Source organism: Dipodomys spectabilis, unplaced genomic scaffold (genome assembly GCF_019054845.1).
Source record: "Dipodomys spectabilis isolate Male_0828 unplaced genomic scaffold, ASM1905484v1 ptg000216l, whole genome shotgun sequence".
Classification (NCBI taxonomy): Eukaryota; Metazoa; Chordata; class Mammalia; order Rodentia; family Heteromyidae; genus Dipodomys; species Dipodomys spectabilis.
This window is the reverse complement of record NW_024870893.1, coordinates 577,971-591,061: the sequence shown is the minus strand read 5'-3', so window position 1 is coordinate 591,061 and position 13,091 is coordinate 577,971. Positions and strand designations below refer to the sequence as shown.

Sequence of the window (13,091 nt, the reverse complement as noted above, 5' to 3'; positions counted from 1 at the left end):
AGATGAAACTTAAATGTATGATTAAATACATAGAAGGCCAAATAAACTCTACATTTCTTTTTCAATCAGATATTAGTTTATATTGTTAGAATCAATTTGATGAATAAATGAGTCCCACTCATTTCTCATATGATAGTACAGTCACAATTTTTAACCACCTACATTTGAATTTTGTTCCAATATCTTTGGATTTTCATGCTTACACTGCACTTATCCAATCATCTCCCTAATATATTTTAACTGCTACTAGTTTTTGAATTGTGCTTTCTTAATCGTTTGCCTAAAAACTTATTTTATGTTGCTAGTCCTGAGTCTTGATCTTAAAGCCTGGTTACTCTCGCTTAGTTAGTTAGTTTATTCATTCATTCATTCATTCATTTAGTCAAGGCTAGTGCTTTACACTTGAGCCACAGCTCCTCTTTTGGCTCTGTAATGGTTAACTGGAAATGTTATTCGCTTAATGTTCCTTCCCAGGTTACCTTTAAGCCATGATCACTAGAGGTTATCCTGTGCAGCGGAGTTAATGGGCTTTTTTAAAATATTAAAGTACATTATCTTCCTACCTGTAACTATTCTTCTTAATCATGACTCATTAATATTTTCCTCTTCCAAAAGTTCCATGTTTTATATACTCAATAGTGTTTATCTTGCTTCATACTTGTATATTTCCATTCACACATCTTTCTTTTTCCTTATTCCTCAATTGATTTTGGTGAAATAATCTCCCCCATTCTCTCTGATTTCAGTCCCTCTCTCTTCCCTTTCCTTCCTCTCTTCTTTCTTTCCCCTCTCTGCTTCTTCTATATTGTTTTAGAATTTTAAGAATTGGTTTAATAAGCTACAAAGTACAACTCAGTTGTATTGTCTTTATGAAGTAACAGCTAAGGAATGCAGAGAATCATAATGGGTTGCTTATCCATGGCTGGATATAATTTTCAAGTTATTTTTGTGTTATTACTTTACAAATATTGTGAAGGCTATCTGAGTTGGCCAAGTTTTGGAAAACAGAAACTGCTAAAAACAATGGGCCACAGAATTCTAAGTTCCAAGTTTGTTCCTTGATGATTTCAGTTATAATTATGCAATGATAATTTGATGGCAACATGTTACTCAACAGAAAGCAATAAATGGGGACCAATAATATATATGATATATCATATATCATATAATACATATTATACATATATAATATATATTATACATATATATTATACATATATATATTATATATATAACATGTATACATAGCACATTATATATATTATATATATAACATATAAGTATATATGAGTATGTAACACCTTTTTTCTCACCTAATATTTGAGAGTCAAATCTTTGATTCCTAGTCCATCTTAAATAGTACTTAAATTACTGAGTATCTGTGTATCAGTTTGTTCTTGTGAGACAGTGAAAGGTGAAAAAGGGAAATGTTGGTCACACTGGCTTGCTGGACATTAATGAAATTTATCTCTGGAACTAGATGGGAGCGAATGAGGGAAGAGATGAATTTATGTGAAAGGAATTGCACTCATTTCTGGATATATGTAAAGGTAAACCACACCTCTAACATAACAATCATGTAAATTGTGTGTTGGGGAAGAATTAAAGAAAACAGTGATTGTAAGTCCAAAAAGTTTCCATACTAATTGTAAACCTATACCAAATAGTGTGCTAGACAAAAAGTTATCTCTGAGTTTTTTCTAGAGTAAGAAACCTTATACAGTCGTGATTTTCTGGGTTTTCATTCCTTTATTTTTATTGTAATTTTGTGGTTTGGGTTTGGTTTATTTGAGATGGGTTAGGGGCAAGGTAATCATGTACACCATGCTCATCTCCAGCCTTAGGAGTGGTAGGATTACAGATGGAGCCCTCCATATCCAGCTTGCTTATGTTAAATATATCTAAATACTGTCTTTCAACGAAGTTGACTCTGGAAGCTACTTATTCTAGTGATGAAACCTATGTTCATAAACAATTTTGGAAGTGTTTTAAAGTCAAATAAAAAAGTCAAAATAAAAGATTCCTGGGATCTTTTTACCTTAGTCACTACAAGGGACTTCATACGCCAATCATCCTATAAGGGTAACTGCTGCTGACCGTCCAACGTGCCTCAATAGTTATCCTCAGTTCTGATGTGGAGGGTTGAGGTTAATTCATGCCTGGAAAATACACAAGCATGTATTTGTGGGTGGTCATCAGGAATCAAAATGAGATTATTGTTTTTAGTAAAATTAACAGCAAAGTCAATACTTATAAGAAATTTTCTGCACCCCCATTCTGTCACCTGATAGAGAACCAAGGTTTGCAGGGCTTCCTCTAACCATCTTGTGCCCTTTGTTCTTCAGGATTCACAAGCAGCCCTCTAGTGCTCCACGTCTGTTTCCCAATAGATGTACCCACTCTCAGGACCCATGACTGGATGTGTCCAATGATGGGTATGCTGCCTGCTAATCCAAGTAGTATATCCCAAAGCTGAAGGTTGTAAGTCTTGATGTAATTTATTTTCGTGTTTCGAAACAGAACGATTAAAAGTGTTCACATTTTGGAAGACAAGGGAAAAGAATCTCATGGGACCAGAGTAACAGATCGGCTGAGGTTGATTGGAAACCATTTTATATATGTGCTGCAGATGTGCCTAAAAAAATAGCTGGGCTAGCTGAGAAAGCAAGGCAAGAAAGGGCAGGGCTCTCATTTTAAAAAACTGGTAATTGTGTGTGTGTGGAGAAGTGGTTCATGCCAGTAATCCAAGCACTCAGGAGGCTGAGATCTGAGGATTATGGTTCAAAGCCAGCCCAAGCAAGAAAGCTCATAAGACTCTTATCTCCAATTAACAGCCAGAAAACCCCAAGTGGCAATGTGTCCCAAGTGTATGAATGCTCACTTTGAGCTGGGGAGCTCAGGAACAGTCCCCAGGCCCGGAGTTCAAGCTCCATCACAAAAAAACCCAAAACAAAAACAAAAACAAAAACTAGGAAGGGTGGAAGCATCCCAGGCTCTGGGCCCATAATGTAAGTATACAGGCTATAGTGGGAAAAGGAGATAGACACACTTCAAGCTCCATCCTGACACATCTTGTTCACTCTAGAGTCTACCTCTACACTCATGGTACATAAGCCTACATCACTGCTCCCACAATTCAGTACCCACAGAAGGGAGGAAATTTTACCTTGAAAAGATACTTTAGATGACACTGGCCCATGGTCTGCCACACCCGTGTTAACTAGAAGAAGCCCTCAGAACTAAGTCACTGTGGAAGGTAAAGACCTAGTTACAGAGGGGGAGGGTGGCAGAATCCTCAGATTCAGGCCAATAACCACGAGTTAGATAGGCATTAATCCCTGTCCCAAAGTTAGGTTCCCATAGTTCAGGTACTGTGTGGATCTACTTAATGGAACAAGAGCATACAAACAATAGTACCCACATTTGTGCCAACTTGGAAGCGAAAGCAGGGAGTTCCCCAGGTGAACAAAAATAGTCCATTGTGGATGACTGCACTGTAGTACTTGAAGCGCAGGTTGAGAAATACAGCAGCATTCCAGGCTCCAAATCTGAAACGGTGGGTAACACAGGCCATATCCTGAAAGGGAGGTCTAAAAGAATGTGTCTCTGGACTTATTTTCCTGAGGGCCACAATACAGCACAAAGGGGCCAGTGTGTTTTCTCAAACTTGAGTATGTACAGTCACAACCTCATACCTGCAAAAGCCTACCCAGGGATCGGTTCTCACCAATGAGGGATTACTCCCACTTACCTACAATCCTGGGTATCTGGGATGACACAGGCACTTGGGCCTACCAGGAGGGACCAGAAAGATGGTAGTCCCCGTGGTGTAGAACAGGCAAGGGGACACCACCTTGCTGTAGCAGGACAAACATAGGTTGTAGAGGGCATCCACATTCACAGTTCCAGGCCATAGTCCCAGCAACAAAACGCAAGACCATTTAGAGCAGTCACAGGGCACTCTCCAAGCCCTGGTTTTCCTTCTCTTGGGTCTGATAAAGAACCTGACCAGGGCAATCTTCATCCCATCCGTGCCTTGGAGGGAATGTTTATATACACCCACACAATCCCTGACCTGCAATTTGGTTCTCACAGGACAACAGCAGGAGGAGAACTACTTAACTTGAAACAGGGGCTTCTGTGGCTGGTTCTGCACCTATGCTAACTTGCACCAATAAGAAGAGGTTTGTAAGGTGAAGAAAAACTGTCCACTAGGCATGATCTCCCTGTGGAAGCACATAATCCCAGATAAATGACACAGTCCCAATGAGTAGTTGATACCCTCCAAGCTCCAGTCTGCCATCTCTAGTACCTACTAGAGAGGAGCTCTAGCCCAACTACCACCACATCCGTGTACTTGTATATATACACAGAAACACATCACCTGACTCACAATTCAGTTCCCTCAGGAAGAACGGAAAGAAGAAAGTTAGGTTAAAAAATGGGGCTATCTCAGATGGCACCAGTTCAGGAAGACAGAGTTCCTGGGAGCAAACAAGAAGTGGCCCCATCAGGCACAAACTCACTGCACCAGGTGAAGAACTAGTTAGGGAGGGTGGCAGCACCCCCAGCTATAGAACAATAATGCAGAGCTACACAAACATTACCTGGGTATGGACATGGGACAGTCTGCAAGCCCTGGCGCTCCTTCTCCTGGTCCAATATAGCCCATAACCAGGCCTACCTGGCACTACATAAGTCCCTTCCTCTGAACATATCACCACATGCTCACCCCTGTCCCAAGCATTTAACTCAAAACCACATTATATCAATGCCACTGTACCCTGGCCAACACAAATCAGGAAGACACTGTTCCTGGTTGTGAACAATAAGAGACCCTCGGGCATAAACTCACTGTGTCCGGAAAAGTACTATTTAAGGAGTGTACTAGAATCTTCAGCTCCAGGCCAAATATCCTGAGCTACACAGACATTAACTGGGAACAAAGGGAAGTCTCCAAGCCCTGACCTTCCTTCCCATGGTTCAAAATAACCTGTGACCAGGACTATCTGGCACCACATATGTGTACACATACACAAAACTCCTCCCCCAAAATTGATTTTCCACACTTCAGGTATGGAGAGGAATCCCTTATATCGAACGAGAGCACCCACAGATAATATATGCACCTGGGACAACTAGGACCAGGAAGCAGAGAGTTCCCAATGTGAAGAAAAACAGTCTGTCATTCATCACTGTTCTGTAGCCGGTGAAGCATTGGTTGTGAAGGACAGTATCATTGCAGGCTCCAGGCCCATAACCCAGGGCAATGCAGGCCATACCCTCAAAGGGAGGGTAGCCTTCCTTCCCTTGGGGCCATAATATAACAGGGAGTGGCAAAAGTGCATTCCTCAAACTTGGGTGTGCACAGTTACAAGAACATACCCACACAAGCACACTCAAGGATTTCTTCCCAGAAAGGAGGAAGAGTGTTCACTTCCCATAAAATTGGAGTATCTGGATGACATCAGTACATGAGCCTACCGGGAGCAACCAGCAAGATGGCAGTCCACAAAGTGAAGCACAAGTCACTGGGCACCACCTCAAGGCAGTCTCCAAGCCCTTCCTCCTCTTGGGTCCAATGTAGCACCTGCCAGGCCATCCTGGCTCCACCTAAGTGTGTTCCAGTGAACACATGTACACAGACGCACACACAACCACCTCTCACCCATGATTTGTTCCCTTAATGTTTCAGTGGAAGGCACCCACTTATGTCAAAACATGGGCATGAGAAATATTGGTTGGAGAGGGCAGTAGCCTATAACTCTGGGCTAAATAGATCATAGTTGGTAGAGAAGGAAAGCAGGGGAGAGGAGAAACTGCAAGATCTGGCCTCCCTTCTCTTGGTCTTATAGAGCACCTCCAGGCCAAACTGATATCATGTATATTTGTGTGAATGTGTGTACACAGATGCACAGTCTCTCACCCAAGATCAGTTTCTAAGTAGGGATGACATGGCCCACTTACCTGGAAACAGGGTCATGTGGGATGGCATTGTCACCAGAGCACATGAAGACCTGAAAGATGGGAATCCACCAGGCGAAGATGAAGGGGCTTTCGGGCTTTCCTTGTTACAGCTGAAGCAGTGGTTGTTGAGTATGGCAGCATCCCCAGCTCTTGTCCCATAATCCCCAGCTAAATAGGCCATAGTCCAGAGAGGAGGTGGGCCAGACCCAAACCTCAGTCTTCTTTCTCTTGGACCTGCTATAGAACATATCCAGCTCAACCTTGCGAGGGAGGAGGCCTGGCAGATGGTATGGGAGACTGGGAAGAGGTGTAGGCTCATTTAATTCAAAACAGGGCTGACCTGGAATGCCTCCCACAGGAATCACAGAAGAAAACAGAAAAGCAAGGAGTGAAGGTGAGGAGGGCTCACTTATCTCGAATTGGGATCCTCTTAGGATGGCTCCTGCTGCTGGGCACACTGAACAGGAAAGTCATGTGGTGAAGCTGAAGGTCCCGCAGGCTCCCCTAGTGGCTGTGGCATGCATAACACCAGTGGGGAGAGGGATGCAAGGTCTGCAGCTCCATCCCATAAATGCCAGGGGATGGGCGAGGTGGGACACACTCTGAGCCAGGGTCTCCCTTCTCTGCGACCATCACAACTTGGTCTAGACCAGTCTGGTAACACTTGTGTGTCATGTGTGTGTGGACAAATGCACATCCCCTCACCCATACATGTTTTCCCACAGGAGGGGCTGAGCCAGGTGTTTGACATGGGGGCTAGGGCCAGAGGTGGGTGTTGGGGTGGGGTAGGGTTAGGCAGGGAGAGGGGGTACAGGCAGTTCGGTTGGGGCCTCTTATCTCGAATCAGGGCTGCCCAGGGATGGCTCCTGCAGCTGGGCCCACACTGACCTAGGTAGTGGAGGTCCCCCATTGTGAAGAAGAGGCAGCAACCTTAGCTCCAGCCCCAGCAGATGCAGTGGAAGGTGGAATGGTAGACAGGGAAGACTCTGATTCTCTGCTTCCCTTCTCCAATGACTGCATTGCCTTGGTCAGTCCAATCATATTGCCTACCAATGTGCATGCCCATTCACACCCCCTCACCCATGAGGGCCTGTGATGGGGGGACTGGTGTGGGTGTGGGAGGCAGGGGAAGCACAGGATGGGGAATGGGGAAGGGAAGCTTGGGGCCAGGAAGTTGGGATGTGGAAGCATGGTTTGGGGAAGGCAGGGGAAACAATTTGGTGTGGGTGGGGGAAACATGGGTTAGGGGTGCTGATGGGCAGGACTGTAGGGAGGGAGGGGGACTCAGGAGGGAATCCTAGCAATGGATAGAGAGCTAGGAAGAGGGATTCGGTCCACTTAACATTTAAGAGTCCTGCTCCAGGGATGGCTCCTGAGGGGGGCCTGAGGAGAGAATGGAGAAGAGGGAAATCGAGGGGGGTGAGAGGAGGAGGGCTAACTTACATTGAATCTGGGTCTTTGGTAATGGCTCCAGCATTTGACACCATACTGACCTTGAAAGTGCAGGTTGGCTGGCTGGTGAAGCCAAAGAGGCCCTGAGGGACCATATCCCTGAAACAGTTGCAGCACCAGTTGAGGGAGGGCGACAGCTTCCCCAGCTCATATCACTCCAGCAGATGTGGGGAAATGGAGCAACTGGTGACCACAGAGGGCATACAGGAGGGGAGATGGGTTGAACGCTAAGCCCCTATCTTCCTTCTCTGGTGGAAGCATGACACCTCAGCCTGGAACCTACCTATACTAAGAAGGGTGGGGCTGGGTTGGGGGTGAGGTCCAGGCTAATGAGGGGGTGGGGGAAGGAGAAGAGTGGTGGGATCTGGGCAACATTACCATGAAACCACGTCTTTTAGGGCTATGCAGGTGTGTCCACACATCTCTAATGCAATGAAGATTTGTGGGGCACTGGAGGGCTAAGGAATGGGGTAGAGGTGGCTCGTGTGGTGAGAGGCATGGGGTGGGGGTGGGCTGAATGGTGGTAGGAAGAGGGAGCCTAGCAGGGGTTATTAGGGCCCAGGAAGATGGGATGGGCCCACTTCTTTTATAACCCACAGGGGGAGCAGAGAAAAAAAATGGGGACGAGAGGGGTTTAATGGAGGGGGCTCTCTGACCCCAAATTGGGGTCGTCATTGGATGGCTCCCACATCTGGGCCCACACTGATCAGAAAGATGGAGATACATGTGGTTGAAGAACTGAGAATTATATTCACCATTTTGCAGTCACTAACTGCTGACTTCGCTTCCGTAACTTGCTTTTGCTAACGTTAAATTACAAAGATAGGTCTGTGTCAACAAACTCTAAAGAATGTAAGCGCCATGATAGATAACTAACTACTGACCTCAAGCCCCAGACATTCCCAGAGCCCGGAACAATGGCTAACACATATTCCGGATCCTCCTCCGGGAACTGGACCCCGAGATAATGACTATCTGGCAGGACCAGCAAACTAGGCCAAATGTCAACCAATTGCAAGCCTATGAGAATTCCCCCTAACCCTTATCATCCAAAGCAACCATCCCCCTTGATTCACCCCATGCCAATCATTTTACAAAGAGTGTTACAAAATTTCCTGCGTGGCATAGTGATTTGCTGTGAGTGTCTACTGGTGCCCTGTCCCTACCTTAAAATGTATAAAAGGTGCTGTAACTCTTTGTTCAGGGCCTCTTGCTAACACCCCTACAATGGTGTGCAAGAGGTCCGTGCTCGCAAGTTTGTTAATAAACGACTCTTTGCCACTTGCATTGTCCAAGATCTCTGGTGATCTACAGGGGGGTACTACATTTGGTGCATTGGCCGGAAACCCCTCCATTGTAGACTATCCAGACACTGGGATAGTGAGTCGTCAAAGGAACCGATCGGTGAGCTTTTGGTGGCGCCACTTTTATGTTTTAGGAATTGGTGAAAGCCTGCAGCTGTGGTCTTGGGGCTGGCAGAGAGTCTTGGCGGACACGCTATAAGACTGCCAGTGGGTCCAGTAGGAGACGTCCCCTGAACCCCTGGGTGGGGCTATCCTCGAGATCAGGTAGGGGTTTCGAGTCCCCCTGATTGCCTGATTCTCTCTGGTTGGAAGCCCTTCTGGGCAGACTGTCTGACCAGCAGTCTGACGCACTTGCTGTCTGTCTAGAGTGTGCGTGTATTTCTTCTGTTAACTCTAATTTGAATCTTAGGCATGCAGCCGTGGGGTCGGTAGATGAGGGGCTTACTGATCCCCTAGACCGGAGGAAGAGCATGCATTTCTCACTTAATTGTCCTTTTTGGAATTCCAGGAGTGCCTGGACCGGATCGCACCCCCCCCCCCCCCAGAAAGCGTGACCAAGTGCGCATACATTACCAACCCCCGTAAGTGGCGTGTGTGTGTAATTTTGACTTCTTTTTCTTTCTCATCTCGGTTTACTAATTTGGACACTCCTTGATGCAGAGATGGGGCAAGGACAAAGCAAACTTACTTCTCTCAACTTCCTGCTTGGTTATTTCAAAGAGGTAAAAGAGAGGGGGTATAACTTGAGTATAATTGGACATCTCAGAAGAATCTAAAAAGAAAAATTCTCTGGAATGAGTAGAGGGGGTTCGAGTGCCCTGGTTAGTGGTGAGATGTCACCCCATTCACTGAGAACTGATTTTGTCTTTGTGGCCACTTGTTTGTTTTGTTTACTTTAGTGTGTGTGTTCGTTTTATGTTTTCTGAGGTAGGGAAGTTCTGGGTGAGTGTGGCAGGCTCACTCAGCAGACTTCGGATTCAGCTTACTGAGTGGGAGCAGCACCGAGTTTTGGTAGGGATGAACTGGGGCCCATTAGTCCCCAACTCAGCCTTTTGTTGTTGTCTTGTCTAGTTCTGTTTTAGAATTGGTACCAGTTTTAAATGTGGATCCTTGGTTTTTGTGTTTATTTGTGTTTGTGTTTTTTATTTGAACATCTCTGGGGGAATAAAAGTTCCAGCCTCCCACTAGGCTTGGTCACAGACCTGCTAAGTCCCTGCCTTGTGTTACAGCAACCAAGAGGCAGGGCATGGACAAGCCTCAAGCTGCACCTTCTCCCAGTGGAGGCTGCTGGCAGGGAGGGTGTAGAAGGCTATGTGCCTGGTTTGGATTTTCAGCTAGTCCAGACAATGTAACAATTTGTAAAGTGCTCTTATAATTGGATAATAAATCAGGCCAGTTTAGTTTTAGGTGACCCCCTTCCCCAGCCCTCCTCCAACAACAGGGATTCAAAAGACTGATTAGTAAATTGCCTTGCTAAACAAGCAAGCTCTGGGAAAATGAAGCCCAACAAAGGTACCTAGTTTAAAAGAAATACTGTCTTGAATTTTTGTTTAAAAACTTTAAATAATGTACATACAACTGATTTTGATTTTTGTGCGCTTTAAGATCTGTGTGGGTGTTTTGTGTGTGTTTGTCAACATGTTCAAATATAAGAATTGTCAGCATGCTGTAACAATTGGGTGAGTTTAAATTTAAAACGTAAAAGGTTATGAGGTTTGGACATTACCAAAAAATTTAAAGAATCTTCATAGTGTTTTAAATGACTTTTTAAGGATTCTTTAACCTGAAAAACAGAAAATCTGGTATTTGAGAATGCATAAAACTGTTTATACTGTAACCAAGTTATCTGGCTTAACAAAAAATGCATTGGCTGCTTGGGATTTAGTTCCCTTGGCTAAAATTTGGGGATAAACATTAGAAATTTAAATGTAAAGGTTAGTTTAACACTGTCAAAGACCATACCTGTTCTGTCTGCCTAAAACTGTGTATTTCATTCAAGAATCAACAGAAGACCTATCTTTAGGGGTGAGGGGTGAACAGGCAGAAGTGCAGTTCAGCTGGTCATGCATGGTGGGACAGACCCTGGGGGGAGTCCACAGTTGGTGGGACAGGCCCTGGAGAGTCCAAACATGGTAAAAGAGGGCAAGTTGGCACAAACGCAATTCATCTAACCCTAAAGAGTTGGATTGGGTGCGTGCCCATTCCATAGGAGGGGCCAAATGGCCCATCTTTGTTCTGTCCCTTTTCCATGTAGATAGACACTGGAAACATGATGGTTAAATTGAGTGATGTGATGATCTGATTAGTATTGCTAAAACTATCCCTTGGATGTGTTAACATTAAAATTAGGAAGGCCTTAAAAAGAGGGTTAAAAAGTTATTTGTATAATATGGCTTACTTTCAATTATGTTCTACAATTAGGATGTTTTTAAAAGTTATAAAGGTGTTAAGTCTAGCTTTGTGGTATAGTGATGGTGACTGTAATTCTTGCATTAAGGAAAAATTGTCATTTGAGTTTAAAAGTTTTAATGTGTAAAAACAAGCAGCTAAGAGACAATGAGTGACACTTGGCCTCAAGATTTTAAGAGATAAAAAAACGCAAATGAAAACTAAAGTATAAAATATTAAAGGAGATTCATAAGAAGTTTAAAATTAGGACTGGATTTTTGAATATAAAATTTAAATGTAAAATTGTTCTTAACATTGGCCTCAAAGTGCACGAAGAAAAAATTAGGATTACCAAAAGAATTGCTATTCTAGTTCGCTCTTATAGGTTTTTTTTTTTTTAAAAACAGTTTCCAGCAAGCCCAGAGCAAAGCACAGAGGATTCTTACAAGTTTGTTAGATGTAACTTTGGCTTTTAATAAGTTTCAGGTAAGAGCATGCTTAAAAGCTACTTCTATGTTGACCACCTTGTTGCTTTTAATTGGGGTAAAATGGCCTTTTGTAAGACTCATTGATCCAAAACTGATTCGAAGCCAGCCCGGGCAAAAAAAGGTTCCTATAAGACTGTCACCTCTGTTCAGCCAGCAGAGTGCTAAAAAAAATAAGCAGTTGCTTTGGGACTCACAGTGGCAGAGTTCTAGCCCTGGACTGAAGAGTCAGGGGACAACATTCAAGCCCCGAGTCCGGGACTCAAAATGGCAGCGTGCTGGCCCTGAGCTGGAGAGCTAAGGAACAGCACTCAGGCCCCGAGTCCAAGTCCAGCGACCAGCTAAAGGGAAATGCCAATGAGGCATTTATCCCAATATGGAGAAGACACTCCTGGGACAAGAACAATGGAGGAGCATCCAGGGGCAGTAAGCCACTGCTTGGATGGCAGAAATGTCAGATCCTAGAGTATTTTTGTGTGACCCTTCAAAACTGGTCAGAGCCAGGAGGTCATGGAAAGATAGTTTGTAAGCATGCCTAATGACTATCTACCCTGTAAGGGACAGGAACTTGCCAGTCCTCTGTGATAGTAATAAAAAGCTAATGTTATAAAGTGTGGGGGATAGTTTAAATCTTAACCGCTTTATGTGCCAAAAGCTCTAATTGGCAGTAACTTTTGAGCTGACACCAGTTACATGAAATTCATCTGCTCAGGAAAAAAGTTTGTAAACCTGAGAGAGTGTTTCTATTGATATCTGTCTCAAGGCCTGCAAAGGTAATTTAGGCATTGTTAGGGTCACTAGAGATCACATTCCTAAGTCATCCAGAAAGATGCTTTCACAAACAAGAGTGCTAAACAAACTACACTGGTGTAGCCGGAAAAAAGGTCTGTGCAGTTGTCAAAAGTTAAATATTGTTCTTAATGACATCTAACCCTGATAGCCTCTTTGTAAAATAGGCTAAGGCTATAGGTTTCTGGCTAGGTAGGATCAAAGCCCTAAAGTCAGCTTGAAGGAGTTACAGAAGATGGACTTTCATCCATCAACCCCCCCTTTTTAAGATCAAGGGTCCAGAGTCAGTTTTGGAGAAATGAAGCAAAATGGATAAAATAATATTTTTTTTTTAGAAAAAGGCAAAAAGAATAGTGTTAACAGTTGTAGGTGTGCAAGTGTGGAGACTGCATCTGTCAGAGATGATTACAAGACTAAGCCTTCTGTGTCTATTTACAAAAATATCTGATTAGTAAAAAAGTTGTTATTTTGGTAAATTGTCCTGGGCTATTGTCTAAATGTTCTTAAAAACCAACGGGGCCACAGCCTGCCAAGCCTATGTATTACTTGTATCCTTAACCAGTCTGTGTAGGAATTTGCAGCCCAGCACGAGGTGTGACAGTCCCTTGGAGCCACTGAGAGACCCTGCTGCTGCTGCTGCTGTATACCTTAATGGGTAAAGTTCAACGACGGCCTGACAGTCACTTGGAGGAACTCCTGCCTGATT

General features: G+C 44.0%; 1 pseudogene; it reads left to right on the top strand.

Moving 5' to 3' along the window:
* The first annotated feature begins 8,646 nt into the window (after positions 1–8,646).
* The window catches only part of LOC122122905, a 55,657-nt pseudogene continuing 51,212 nt past the window's right edge, over positions 8,647–13,091 (top strand).